This window comes from Coffea eugenioides, chromosome 6, assembly GCF_003713205.1.
Source record: "Coffea eugenioides isolate CCC68of chromosome 6, Ceug_1.0, whole genome shotgun sequence".
NCBI classification, from domain to species: domain Eukaryota; kingdom Viridiplantae; phylum Streptophyta; class Magnoliopsida; order Gentianales; family Rubiaceae; genus Coffea; species Coffea eugenioides.
In genome coordinates this window covers 41043565-41056966 of record NC_040040.1, presented here as the reverse complement: position 1 = coordinate 41056966, position 13402 = coordinate 41043565, and positions in this window count along the sequence as shown.

Here is a 13402-nt window from a genome sequence, read left to right as displayed (position 1 = left end):
ATCAATTACGAGGGAAAATTCTTGAAACAAGAACCAATCACGAAAACGTCGAAAATAACAATAATTTACATTCATTAACACTTCAGGTTCATACAATTAGCAAGTCAAGGGGAAGATAAAAAAAATATAGCACACATGTGCCACAAAATACATTTAGTCACAGAAGACTAAAGTGAAAGCAAGTGCCTCAAAATAGGCCACACAGTCATGCAAAATACAATGGCCTCAGCACTTAGTATCACCCCCAACTAAGTCAATCCTGTGTAACACTAATAGGTCTGATCTTCTCGTTCATTTCCGACTCATATCAAGCATTAGGATCCTATTAAGTCACATAGGACCATCCATCAATCTTTCTCTACTTCTCTCTCTTAATTATTGTGCCATCTTAGCCAAATGACTATTGGTTTCCTGTAACTATTCACGTGAAATATCGATTCGTTCCTTTCCCTGCAAATGGAGATCTCAAATCCTTAGCATTGTCCTCAACTCTTAAGCATTCGAGTACAAGAATCTGAAATAAGATAATTCACATCTCGAGTTGGTCAGTCCCAAGAGTAAATCACCATATTTGAGATTCCTACCCAACATACATATTTAGTCCTCCCAGTATGACGAAAAAAAAGATTTATACATATCATATTCATGATTCACAGCTTATACTCTAGAAGAGTACTTAACCCTTTATTCATTCACATAATAAGGACCACAGCACCACTTGGCCCAATCTCACCCCGCGCACAGACTACGCGAAACGGCTCTGATTTTCATCCTTACAAGCGATCACTTACTTTCAAACCAGTCCCACAGTCCGACATTCTAAACTTTTAAGTTTAGGATACACTACAAAGATCTGAAACCTAAGTTCTGATACCAACTGTGACGCCCCACTTCTCCCAAGGGCGAACCCAAGGGTATCCGCGGAACGCCTGCCCAACTCTCGCCAGGATTCGAAACAAATCCAATTCAAACCTAGTCTAAAACTAACAATAAAAGTCAGAATAAAGGTACGAAATCATTTCCATACATAAATATCCAGTCTTACATCACAATTTCAAATTTACAAACACTTTCCCCAAAATATACAACATCCAAAAGTGTCTAGTCGATTACAATTGAAACACTAATACAAAAGTGCATCAGGTCAGCATTTGCTTAATTCCTTCCAATCGGGTTCCTGTTAAGGAAAACAAACTAATGGGATGAGTCAATACTCAGTGAGACTAAGAAACACACATGCAAACACATAATCCAAGCAGCAACAACAATTACATTGTATGTAAAGCTATCAAATTCGAATAATTCACATTTCGAATAGGAAAATAAATAGAAACAATTCAAGGATACTGTAGGTCTCAGGAGCTAAATTCCACGTAGTCGTGTCTAAGTCTTGATCACATCTCATGTTGACACTCCGTCAACCACATAAGTATCAAATCCGTAGATACACCATTTTTTCGAATCCCGTCACCGTTGCACCCCCTTACCGGGCCCGCTCATCAAAAATTTTGATAATACTCGAGTATATCATGGCAATACTGAGCGGGAGTAATGCCGAGCAAGATCTCTCCAATAGATCAGGCTCTACGAATATCTCATGGTTTGCTAAGCTTATCGACCAAACCCATGCTGGCTCGATTCGCAAAGTTAGCCAACGAGTTTGGGCGTCCCCCGAATACAAATATGAATATAAGTCGATGAGCAACGCTCAAATCGACGATTCCAAATCACATATATGAATCACATCCACATTACAATGTACAAGTCGAATATGAATTCACATAGCAAAATACGAATATAATTTCGTTCGAAAGAGAACGAGTACGGTAACGTACACACTAGTCTCAAAATTTCAAATTCGCATAACGGATAAGAAACAATTAACCATTTAACAATAAATACATGCACTTGACACTCACAGTGATTCAAGTAGCAAGTTCAAATGATGGTTTAAGCGTCTCCCGCGAGATCCTCTGGAAGGTCCTCTTGAGTGCCTGAACATTTAATAATAAACTATCACTTATAAACCCCAATTAATAAGGAAGATTGCACTCTTGTACAATCTAAGAAATTTTCATGAAAATGAGCCTTAATTATTCGTAAATCGAGGCTCAAAAGTGGGATTTTAACACATAAGTAAAATCTGATTTACATCCTTAAAATCGAGTGCAAAACGATCAAGTGACATTACAAGGGAAAAGAGAGTTTGAACAACTCCATTTCCTTTCAGTTTCGAAATTTTCAGATTTGTAACACTTACTTTGAAAAATCGTATCTCATTCTCTACAAGTCCAAAATTGGAAAACTTGGTACCGTTGCAAACTTATTAGAAAGTACTAAAAGTCCTTAGAAGAGAATTTTCCATGATTCCAAACGGAAGGTATTCAAAAATTAGCTCAAAGTTGCTGTTCTGGGGCATTGAAGACAGGTTTAGGTTGGTTTTTGGCCAACTTTGAAAATTCGGAAAAATTCGCTTGATCCGAACTAACCTCTGAAATTTGGAACTCTATTAAAGTTATAATCCAAGTTTAAAACAAAATAAACGGAACAAGATTCGGAGTTTTGAGCACCAAGATATGGTAGCTCAAAGTTACTAAAATTTCCTTGTTAATCAAGTGTTTTCCAAACTCAAATCATGAACTTTGGAAGTTTAGTTGAGCAGCGAAACGGAGTCAGAATGGCACCAAATTTAGCAGTATAATACTACCATAAAGGGACTACTCCTCTCCCAATTTTCATAGAAAAACATGTACGGAAAGTTGGTTAATGAAACCACTAAAGTCCCAAGAAGTTTCTCGGCAAATCTGCCTTGGACTTCCGTTTTTCCGTTTTCAAAACGTTTGGCCAATAAGACACCTCAAACACGGTTCATTCCAGTAGGTAATGTCTAAAAATATGTCCAAGGTACATTTGATAGGTGATTTACACTAAGAAGCTTCAGATATCAAGTCCCAAATCATTGTTAGTTTCAAATCTGTCCAAATGCATGGTATTCCTTCACAAGACCAGATACGAATTTTGATCATGAATCACTCAATTCAACTCGGAATTGAGCATGGTTGGTTGAGTTGGAAAACACATTCATAAAACTATAATTTCTCAGAAGAAACCATTTTCAAAATCCGTCCATAACTAGCTCACATTTGAGCATCAAATTGTAGTTCATGTTCTGCCCTGTAGTGAACCAACGAAACGGGACAGAAATTTTCAAACTAATGGTTTGGCTCACTCGAGTGGAACCAGAACATACATTTTATACCAAATGAAAGCTGGGAATGTCTAGTTTCCAGTGCCACAAACGGCACTCGATTCCAACATCGGAGCGATGAGTTATAGCCGAAACAAGGTGACTGCCTGGGCAGTGACGGGAATCATTTTCCAGTTTTCTAAACTTTGGAAATCACTTCATTTAACCAACCAATTCATGTTATTTTTCTATGAAAAATTTTTACACAATCAATATAATAGTAAACAACATAAACAAGCCATTAGATCCTCCAAATTTCGCACCAAGGTGCTCAAACAAGACAGAGGCAAAACGGTCACTTTTGGTCAATGCACTATCCTTGAGTTTCTATCAATAACCCAACATTAATCCACTAGTTTAAGCACTAAATAAACCTTATTATCATCAAAACACCACAAATCAGTCCATATATCCAAGGTGGGAGTTCATGGAGCCCACACAACTAATTTTTCATCACAAACAAGCTACCCATAAACATGCAAGGGCTTAAACGTGCATTATTTCTTCCATGAAGCAAGATTTGGAGAGTTGATCGGGATCACCTTCTTAGATGCACAAGGACAGAATTTTTGGTCCCCTCTTGGTCCAAGAAATTCGTGAAAATAGCCCCTCTTTCTTAACTAAATACAAACTCCAAGGGTTAAGCTATGTGTAGATCAATTTTTGTGTGATTTGGTGATGTTTTTGAGCAAGAAATGAAGAGGAAAAATTTGGAAGCTTGGAGTTGCTCTTCCTTCCTCCTTGGCCACTGGAATGAGAGAGGGAAATGAGAGTGTAGAGAGTGTTGTAGCTTCTTGAGGAAGCTTGAGAATTTGTGGCCAAGATTTGTCCTAAAAGTCAACTCTCTCTCTCTCCCGCACGCGTGCGTTTTATGCTCGATTCCTCTCAAGTTTATTTCACTAGTGCACTAAACCTCTAATGCACTTACATTCATATTAATATTATTCACTCTTAGTAGTCCCAAAATAATGGTCTAAAGGCCCTCAATTAAGTGCGCACGCGAAAACGCGTACTTCCGATTTATAAATGATAGAGTGAAATTTCTAAGAAATTCTTATAACGATAATATTACTAACTAATAATTGAGCACTTAAACTTAAAAATACCTATTTTGAGACTAATGTACAAGTTTCTAATTTTTCAAACTTATTGTATTCTCGAATCAATTATTTACTCCATTCGCGTATTCACTATTTTCACTTATCGAGCCTTCAGAAATTAAATTTTGAAATGAGTCACTTTAAAAATATAACTAAGCTATAGATCCATATAATTTGTTCTAAAAAGGTTAGAAAATAATATTCGGGGCAATTGGCCAAATAAATAATTAAATGATCTCGAAATAAGAATTTAATATAAGAAAATTTACGAGTCCTCACATCCTCTCCCCCTTAAGAGAATTTTGTCTTCGAAATTCACACTTAGGATAACATCATACCTCTTCATAGTCGCGCCTCTCAGATCAATCAGTAACTTACAATCGCTAACGCTTATCTCACAATTTCTATCCGCCTAAATTGTAGTCAAACTTTGATTCTATCTTATGAACATAAGATTTTGTAAAAGTGTGAATTGTACTAGGGTTACTTAGAACCTCAGATAGACAATGAAAAGCAAGAATCATACCTTCAACGGCCGTAGCAGAGTTGGAAACCTGTTGATAGCCCAATGCATAAACCCTAACTGGTGCTTTAGATCGGCTTCCTCCAGCACTAGAATGCTTAGCAGCTGACTTTTCAGGCCTTTGGGTACTACCTCCTTCTTTTGGTACGGTTGGGCATTTTGATATTTGGTGCTCGGTACTACCACAATACAAGCATCTCCCTTGTTTTCTAAAACAATTACTCTCCGTATGGTTGAACTTGCCACAATAACCACAAATAATTTGGGGAGCCTCAGATTGACCACTTAGAGGTGTCCCTCTCGATTGACCTCGTCCATTGTGGCCTCCTCTTGGTTGAGTCCCTTTTGGTGTGCTAGATATCTCCACTCCACCCGTTTCTTTTCCCTTTTTAAAAGGTGGGACACTCTTATCTGCCTGTCCAGAAAGGTTACTAAAAGCATCCCTTTTCTAAGCGTGAAAGTCTCTAACTTGCAGCCTTGCACTCTCGACTCTCTGCGCTTTTTCTAAGACTTCAGTGAACGCTGAAATTTGGGCAGCTGCTAATCCCTCTTGAATCTCGACATTAAGTCCTTGTACAAAGCACCTTATCCTCTTTCGTTCATTAGTCACCAATTCTGGAGCATACTTAGAAAGTTTAATAAATTTTCCTTCATATTCGACTACACTAGAAGTTCCTTGCCTCAACTTTATGAATTTATCTTCCCTTTTCTCTTGAGCCAAGGGTGGGAGAAATTTCTCATTAAATTTTCTCGTGAAATTTTCCTAAGTCCAAGGAGTCTGCGCTCTTTTCCATTTCCCCCTTGTCAAGTCCCACCAGGCACGTGCCACTCCATCAAATTGGAAAGCAGCAAAATTTACTCGCCTATCTTCGGTATAGTCTAAAGCAGCGAATATATTAGTCATTCTCTCTAACCAGTTCTCGGCTGCTTCGGGGTCGGGCTCTCCAGTGAATTTAGGTGGAGTAAACTTCAAGAACCTCTCCAAAGCCCTATCTTCTCCTCTATCCTGGCCCCCGGGCTGGTTAAGCGGTCTAGGACCTTGTCTATCTGCTAGGATATCAGTCATCCTATTTATGGCAGTAGCCACTTGATTACCCTCAATATTTTCTTGTCCCTGGGTCGGTCCAGCTGCAAATCCCTGGTCATCGCCATGAGGTTGGGCCTGTCTAGTCCTTCGCCCACGGCCTCGACCACCCCTTCGTCCGTCCATTATCCTAGGTGTGCCTAGTGCAAGGAATAAATCAATTACGAGGAAAAATTCTTGAAACAAGAACCAATCACGAAAACATCGAAAATAACAATAATTTACATTCATTAACACTTCAGATTCATACAATTAGCATGTCAAGGGGAAGATAAAAAAAATATAGCACACAGGTGCCACAAAATACTTTTAGTCACAGAAGACTAAAGTGAAAGCAAGTACCTCAAAAGTAGGCCACACAGTCATGCAAAATACAATGGTCTCAGCACTTAGCATCACCCCCAACTAAGTCAATCCAGTGTAACACTAATGGGTCTGATCTTCTCGTTCATTTCCGACTCATATCAAGCATTAGGATCCTATTAAGTTACATAGGACCATCCATCAATCTTTCTCTACTTCTCTCTTTTAATTATTGTGCCATCTTAGCCAAATGACTATTGATTTCCTGTAACTATTCACGTGAAATATCAATTCGTTCCTTTCCCTGCAAATGGAGATTTCAAGTCCTTAGCATTGTCCTCAACTCTTAAGCATTCGAGTACAAGAATCCGAAATAAGATAATTCACTTCTCGAACTGGTCAGTCCCAAGAGTAAATCACCATATTTGAGATTCCTACCCAACATACATATTTAGTCCTCCCCAAGTATTACGATAAAAGATTTATACTTATCATATTCGTGATTCACAGGTTATACTCTAGAAGAGTAATTAACCCTTTACTCATTCACATAATAAGGACCATAACACCACTTGGCCCAATCTCACCCCGCGCACAGACTACACGAAATAGCTCTGATTTTCATCCTTACAAGTGATCACTTACTTTCAAACCAGTCCCACACCTAGAATCATCTACTGTTCATTTGACTTATCAATTAAATCAACCATGCTTGATTGTAGCATCTTCTAATGTTCCTAGGGTTCGCTGATTCGTAGGATTTAAGGTCAAGATTGTATCGAGGTTCCAATCAACACCTCTAATCCATGTGATTGGAATCTTGATACAATCTCAACCCTCAATATTACGAATAAGAGAACCCTAGGAACGTTAGAAGGCGCCACAATAAAGAATGGTTGACTTGATTGATAAACTGAACGAACACTAAATAATTCTAGGGGTTCAAGAAAGGCTCAGAGAGCCAAGAGAGCAACTCTGAAGAACAAAGTTCTGTAATATTTCGTAATCTATTTTTTGATGGAAAAAAATATAACGATATATAATGAGAATTGACACAACAATACCTAATATAAGTAAGACTAACCAAAAGATACAACTAACTGGACCATTTCAACCCTGACTAAGGTCAGCTCCAACTTAAGAGCTAGATCGATGAATTAACCATTAATCAACCCAAATTAAAGGCTAAGCTAATGATACAAATGCTAGAAATTTAAACTGAAATTTTGGTCCTTAATTCTTTCTTCCAAAATGACTTGAATAGCTCCTTTAATGAGCAAGTAGTTCCATACTTGTGACCCCGTGCTCACATTAGTCACCTTCTCTTGAAGGTAATTTGTCCTCAAATCGATGGATTGTAGAGAACATAGCAACTCGGGAATCATTTTCATGAAAGTATACCACGTGGCGTGATGCATGTGCAATCTTAAGATCCAAAAAAAACAAGAACTCTCCACTGTAACTACCTTGTGGTGTACTCATAAAAGCATGATTCAACAAGCAAGTATTGCACAAAGAGGCTTTGTTAGCTCCACTACTCAAGGCATGAAGCAATCTAGGCAAAAAAGCAATGGCACCCGATCTAGTTGTGTCACAGGAACAAGCAATTGCCAAGGTGGATGAATTGAACAAAAGGGAACCAGATTTGAAAGGCGGGATTAAGCTTGAAGAACCACAAACATCAGTTGATAGGAAGTCCATTGGACCAGCATATTCCAGTTGCACTTCACGTGTGAAAGTTGGTAACATTTGATCAGCAACAATTCCTTTAAAGAAAACAAGAGAATCAGTCTTAAAAATCACAGGAAATTGAGAAAGAAGTAATGGAGTATCATTAGATAAATGAGAAGGAAATAGAACAAGCTTCAAGTGCAACAACTCCCTTAGAAGCCTCATTATTGTGCAAATCAGTTTGGTTGGTGGAATTGATCATGAGTTGGTAGTAAAGAAATGCAGCACTTAATATGCAAACTCCATGAAAGCTCTTAAATTCTCTAAGGTTTTAGGCATGGAACAATTCAAGATCAATGCGATTGCATCTTGCTTAACCTGCACAAAATAAAAACACTAAACAATGTAAAGTTAAGATCATTAGTAAAACCATAATCTCTCTCATCAACTTCCCCAGCTTTTACAATTATGCTCTCATGCTAGCTCAATTCTTTTGAAAGCTTATTCTCTTTGTCTTTTACACTTCACTCATGATTTGTACCTTATGTGTACTCTCAAATTTTACCTCTTCACTCTCACTACCACACTCAACTTTCCCATTATCAACTACATCTCTTGTAGGAGATGTTGATAAGTCTCCCATATGCTACCAAATCCTCCATCAATGGATGATGTATTTGCATGCTTAGACTTGGAAGAAATTGATGTAATCTGCTCCTTTTCCCTTTTGAGCTGCCTTTCTTCCTTTAACTTACTATATGTCGACCTACTACGAGAATTCTTAAGCTCCGTAATTTGGTTGAGGTCATGGGACTTCTCAAATGAAGCTGGTTTAGTTGAGGATGAACTTTTCTTAAATGCTTGGCACGTCCACCTTTGGATCTCCTTAAAGTCATCACAAGTGCCTCTATATTCTCATAAGATCTTAGTGCATGATCACAAATTTCCTCCTTGAGGGTATGAAACTTATGATTTGGCATTTTATCACGGCTAGATTGCATGGAAACCCCTCCTCTTGAAAGATTCATTCTCCATCCTATCAAGTCATTTATGCATGGTTTCGATTGAATTGTTTAACTTCCTTTGAAATTCCCTCAACATGGATTGAAATATAAGTGATGGATTAAAGTTTTATGGATGCCTTTTGGCGAACATTTTTAATTTGCAAAAATAGTTAGCAAAACAAAGGAAGATTTCCTCATAACACATCCTCATATGTATGCACTCACACTCATGTACACACTTAATCAAATTTTGTTCACAAATAAAGGTCTCACTTAAGCTCTCAGATGGCGTCTTGGTTGCCTCCCTTAAATAGGTAAGAATCCCCTTTTCAAGTATTCAATCAAGCTCTTTGAGTGTAGCCTACTAATGGGTATAGTGAGTGACACAAATAAAACACAATTTCTAGAATGACAAGAGGAGAAAACTCGACTTTTTAGAATAAGAAACAAGATTGGAAGTAAGCTGGAATTTATCAACTCAAACAGCTTCCAAAGACGGGACACAACTAGTTCAAAGTTGACACCAAATCTGGAAATGTTATCACTCGACAAACTGGAACTTTGAAGGTGTGTTTAAAACTATAAATTGCTGGAATTTATGACCAAAAATTGTGGGAAAGTAACGACACAAGAATCTGGAATGAACTCGACTCAAGAATGATTGGAACAAGGTTATCTGAAGCTAGTTCAAAGAGTTACAAATTCTGGAAATTTATTTGGACTGTTGTCTTGAAACAAATCTGAATTGAAACCTTTTTGCTACTGGTGTAAGGATTTCAAAGCTGTTTTCAATGAATTTTCCCAAAAGGAAGAGGTTTAAGCCTATCAGACTCATTAGGACAAATCTGAATTGGAATTGGATTGGTGAATTTTGCTGCTTGGACGTTTTTGTGAGAATCTAGAAATTTTATTAATTTATCTAGTTTAACTGCATGGTACTTTATTTAATCAAGCCACAATATGCAGCTTCCAGTTTCATTCGTATGAACAGCCAACTTTTCTGACTCATTGCGATTCACTCAAAATGAACCAGCAGGAGATTTTTGTACCATTGGAAAGCTATGAATGTTTAGTTTTGAATGTCGCTAACAGCATTCAATTTCGACTTTTGTACAAAAATTTATGTTCGGATAAAGGAGTACTGTCCGAGAACCCCTGCTATACATTTTTCAGATTTGAACCTTGCCAAAGCTCAAGTTTTATGCAACCAAATGAAACAATTTTTGGAAGGCACTTTATACACACAATATACAACATATATCCATCAATTTCACAGTCATCCAAGCATAAAATTTTAGAAAGTAAAACAGAACAAAATGACCAAAATTTCAGCCAGCTTGTATTCTCATTTTGTGACGACCCCACTTCTCCCAAGGACGAACCCGAGGGTATTAGTGGGCCGCCTGTCTAGCTCGCGCCAGGACTCGAAACTTAAAGCAATAAAACTAGATAAACCGAAAGAGCACTATATACACAATATATACAATCCCAAAAGTGTTCGAATCATCCCATTACATCCTTATGAATATAACCAAAATCAAAGAGTAGACCCTAAGGAGGGTCCTTATACAAACCACCAAAACTAAAACCAACATCCTAAATGTCCAACTATTACATGCAAATCTAACTATACTAGTGTGTGTGTCAAAAGTCCCCGCGTCGGCCCCTGCTAAGGAAAACAAAAGAAAAGGGGTAAGCTATATGCTTAGCAAGTAAACAGGGGCAAAAGCGTAAATCTCACATATTAACAATTACACAGTAAGAGTAAAGCAAAAGCAGAAAAACAACATCACATAATAAGGATACGGGTGGCTCCAAAGCCAATTCATGTGCCATGTATGATCTCCTGCCGACACTCCGTCGACCACAAATAATGGTCCGTAGAACTCCACTTGTTCTCCCACCGTACACCTTATCACCCTCTCTGGCCAGACACCTCACAAACTTGCTCGAGCGAACGAAATTGAGCTTGGTTCACAAGCTCGGGTCACAAACTTGGTCCACATGCTCGGTGAACCGGATTCACAAACTTGGTGACCTCAATCCAGGTTGGACTGACTTCGACCAAGCCCTAACCGGCTCGAATAGTCCATCTAGGTATTGAGATCGGGCCCCAAACTCACAAACTTCACAAAATTATTCAAAAGTCACCCCGAGCCACAAGCTCAAGGGTTTTAGTTCCAAAATTGCTCATATACACAAGCCATGTACAAATATGTGCGCAAGTTAGGGTTTAGGTCGAGTGCGATAAAGTACACCCTCGCCTAGGTACCCTCTTCATACATAAGCAACTAACACACAAGAGCGGCCTGAGTACTTACTCAAAATACAAAAGTGGTACAAGAGCAAAATCACTTCGCGCGTGTTCGCTAGTAGTGGGCCCCACCGGCTCCGGCTAGCTCACCACTGTCTGAAATAGGAGATTGTATCACATATTATCATAAACGGCCACTAACATGCCCAAAACAAGCAAAACGGAAAAATCGGCACGTGCAAGTGCGGAAACGGCAAAATGGGGGCACGCGCGCGCGCGGAACGACAAACCGAAATGGCCAAATCTGCCATCTCAAACTATTTTCATCAAAAGTTAGGCTAGGAATGTCGGATCAAGGTACATGAGGTACCGTTACGAAGCTAAGAGGAAGGGATACAATTTTCATGAAGACACCTAAGTCCGGATCTGAACAGAAATAGGTCGAAAGTATGGAAACTCGTTCCAGAAATTCGCACTTTAGAGTGACGGACAGGGTATGTTTACTGGACCATAACTCCCAGTTCACAAATCCAAATTAGGAAATTCCAAAGGCATTAGAAAGCTGGGACATAAGGCTAAAACTTTGATGTTTTGGTCAAGACCTGAATCCACTCAGAACAGAATGAAAATTGAGTGCCAAAGTACCCGTCAGAACTGTCCAGATTCAAAGGCAGTTCTGACGATCGATCTTGTTTTGGTCATAACGGGAGCTACGGAACTCGGATTTCGACGCACTTTATACCGTTTCAAAGCTAAAACAAAGATCTACATTTATTATGAAGGATTCCACACCCAGATCGTACGTTATCAAAACGGATAAAACATGGGCAGAAGCAAAAGTCAAAACGTAACACACTTCAGGGTATAAAACAGGTGCTAGTTTTTTGTCTATAACTCGGGTTACACTGATCCGTTTGACCTGAAATTTTACAGGAATATTCAGGACATAAGGGGCTACAACTTTCATGTTTTTAGGAACTTCTGAATCCATACGTAACATCGAGAAAAATGAAGCCAAAGTTCGGATGCTGAACTGCCCTAGTTTTCCAGATTTGCCGGTTTTGCGCGCCGCAACCGTACAGTCCGTTCTATGATTCTCATACCAACTTTTCTAACCAATTTGATACCCAACAACAATACGTATATCAGCCTATTATTGGTCCGAAATTCTCTCCTTATTTAACCACAAAATTACCAAACACTAACCAAAATCCCTATCCTCACTTCATTCGCACTAATGAGCTTGCTCTAACATCCAACTAACCAAACCCCAACTCACTAGGCATTAGCCAAGCTAAACTATCCTAATGGAGTCTAGGGTTTCATGAACCAAATCTGATTTTACCAAAATCTAACCATACAAGAACAATCAATACACCACAAATCCCATCTACAAATGAATTTCTCAATCAAAGCAGCTAAGGAAAACATTAAAGCAAGAAGCCCTAATTTTTTTCCCTTTTGACCGAATTTCCAATCAGCAACAAAACACTAAAATTAACCATGAAACTTCAATATAAATATCAAATCCGCCATACAAATCCATAATCACAACAACATACATCAATTCCATAGCTTAAAGATTAACAACCCCAAAATTTATCTTTCAAAGAAGATGGCATACCTTCAAATGAGTTTGGTAGATGATCAAACTTCAACAATCAAGCTCCTAAGTTGTTCCCTCAAGCTTCAAAGGCAAGATGAAAGGCTAGAAGATGAAGAACTTGAAGAATTTCTTTCCTCTCTTTGCTCTCTCAATCTCGGCTCTCCTCTCTCTTTTTCTCTCCAAGTCTTGTCTTGTTTGTCTTGTGATTATCTTATAATCCTAAGGTAATAAATAGTCAAAGACAATAGGAGATATTTTTAGGCTAACCAATCACATAAAAATGCTTTATTTGCCTTTTAAACCCTTGCACTTCAACCTAGCTTTTATTCTACTCTTGTCCTCAAACATTTGATAATCTTTCAATTAACTCCATAGGTCATAACTTAATCTAGTTTAAAACATGTAATCACGCTTAATTACTTCACTAATCACTTTCCTATCTTAATCACCTATACTCAAACATACTTTTTCCATAATAAAAACAATCAAACAACAACTTGTATAACTTTGGCAAAATTAGGGTTTTTAAACCCCACTTAAGCTTTCTAATCTAGAGTTTGCTAACCATTTCAAACTTGCTAAACCTTTGTACACTAAAACGAATCCTAAA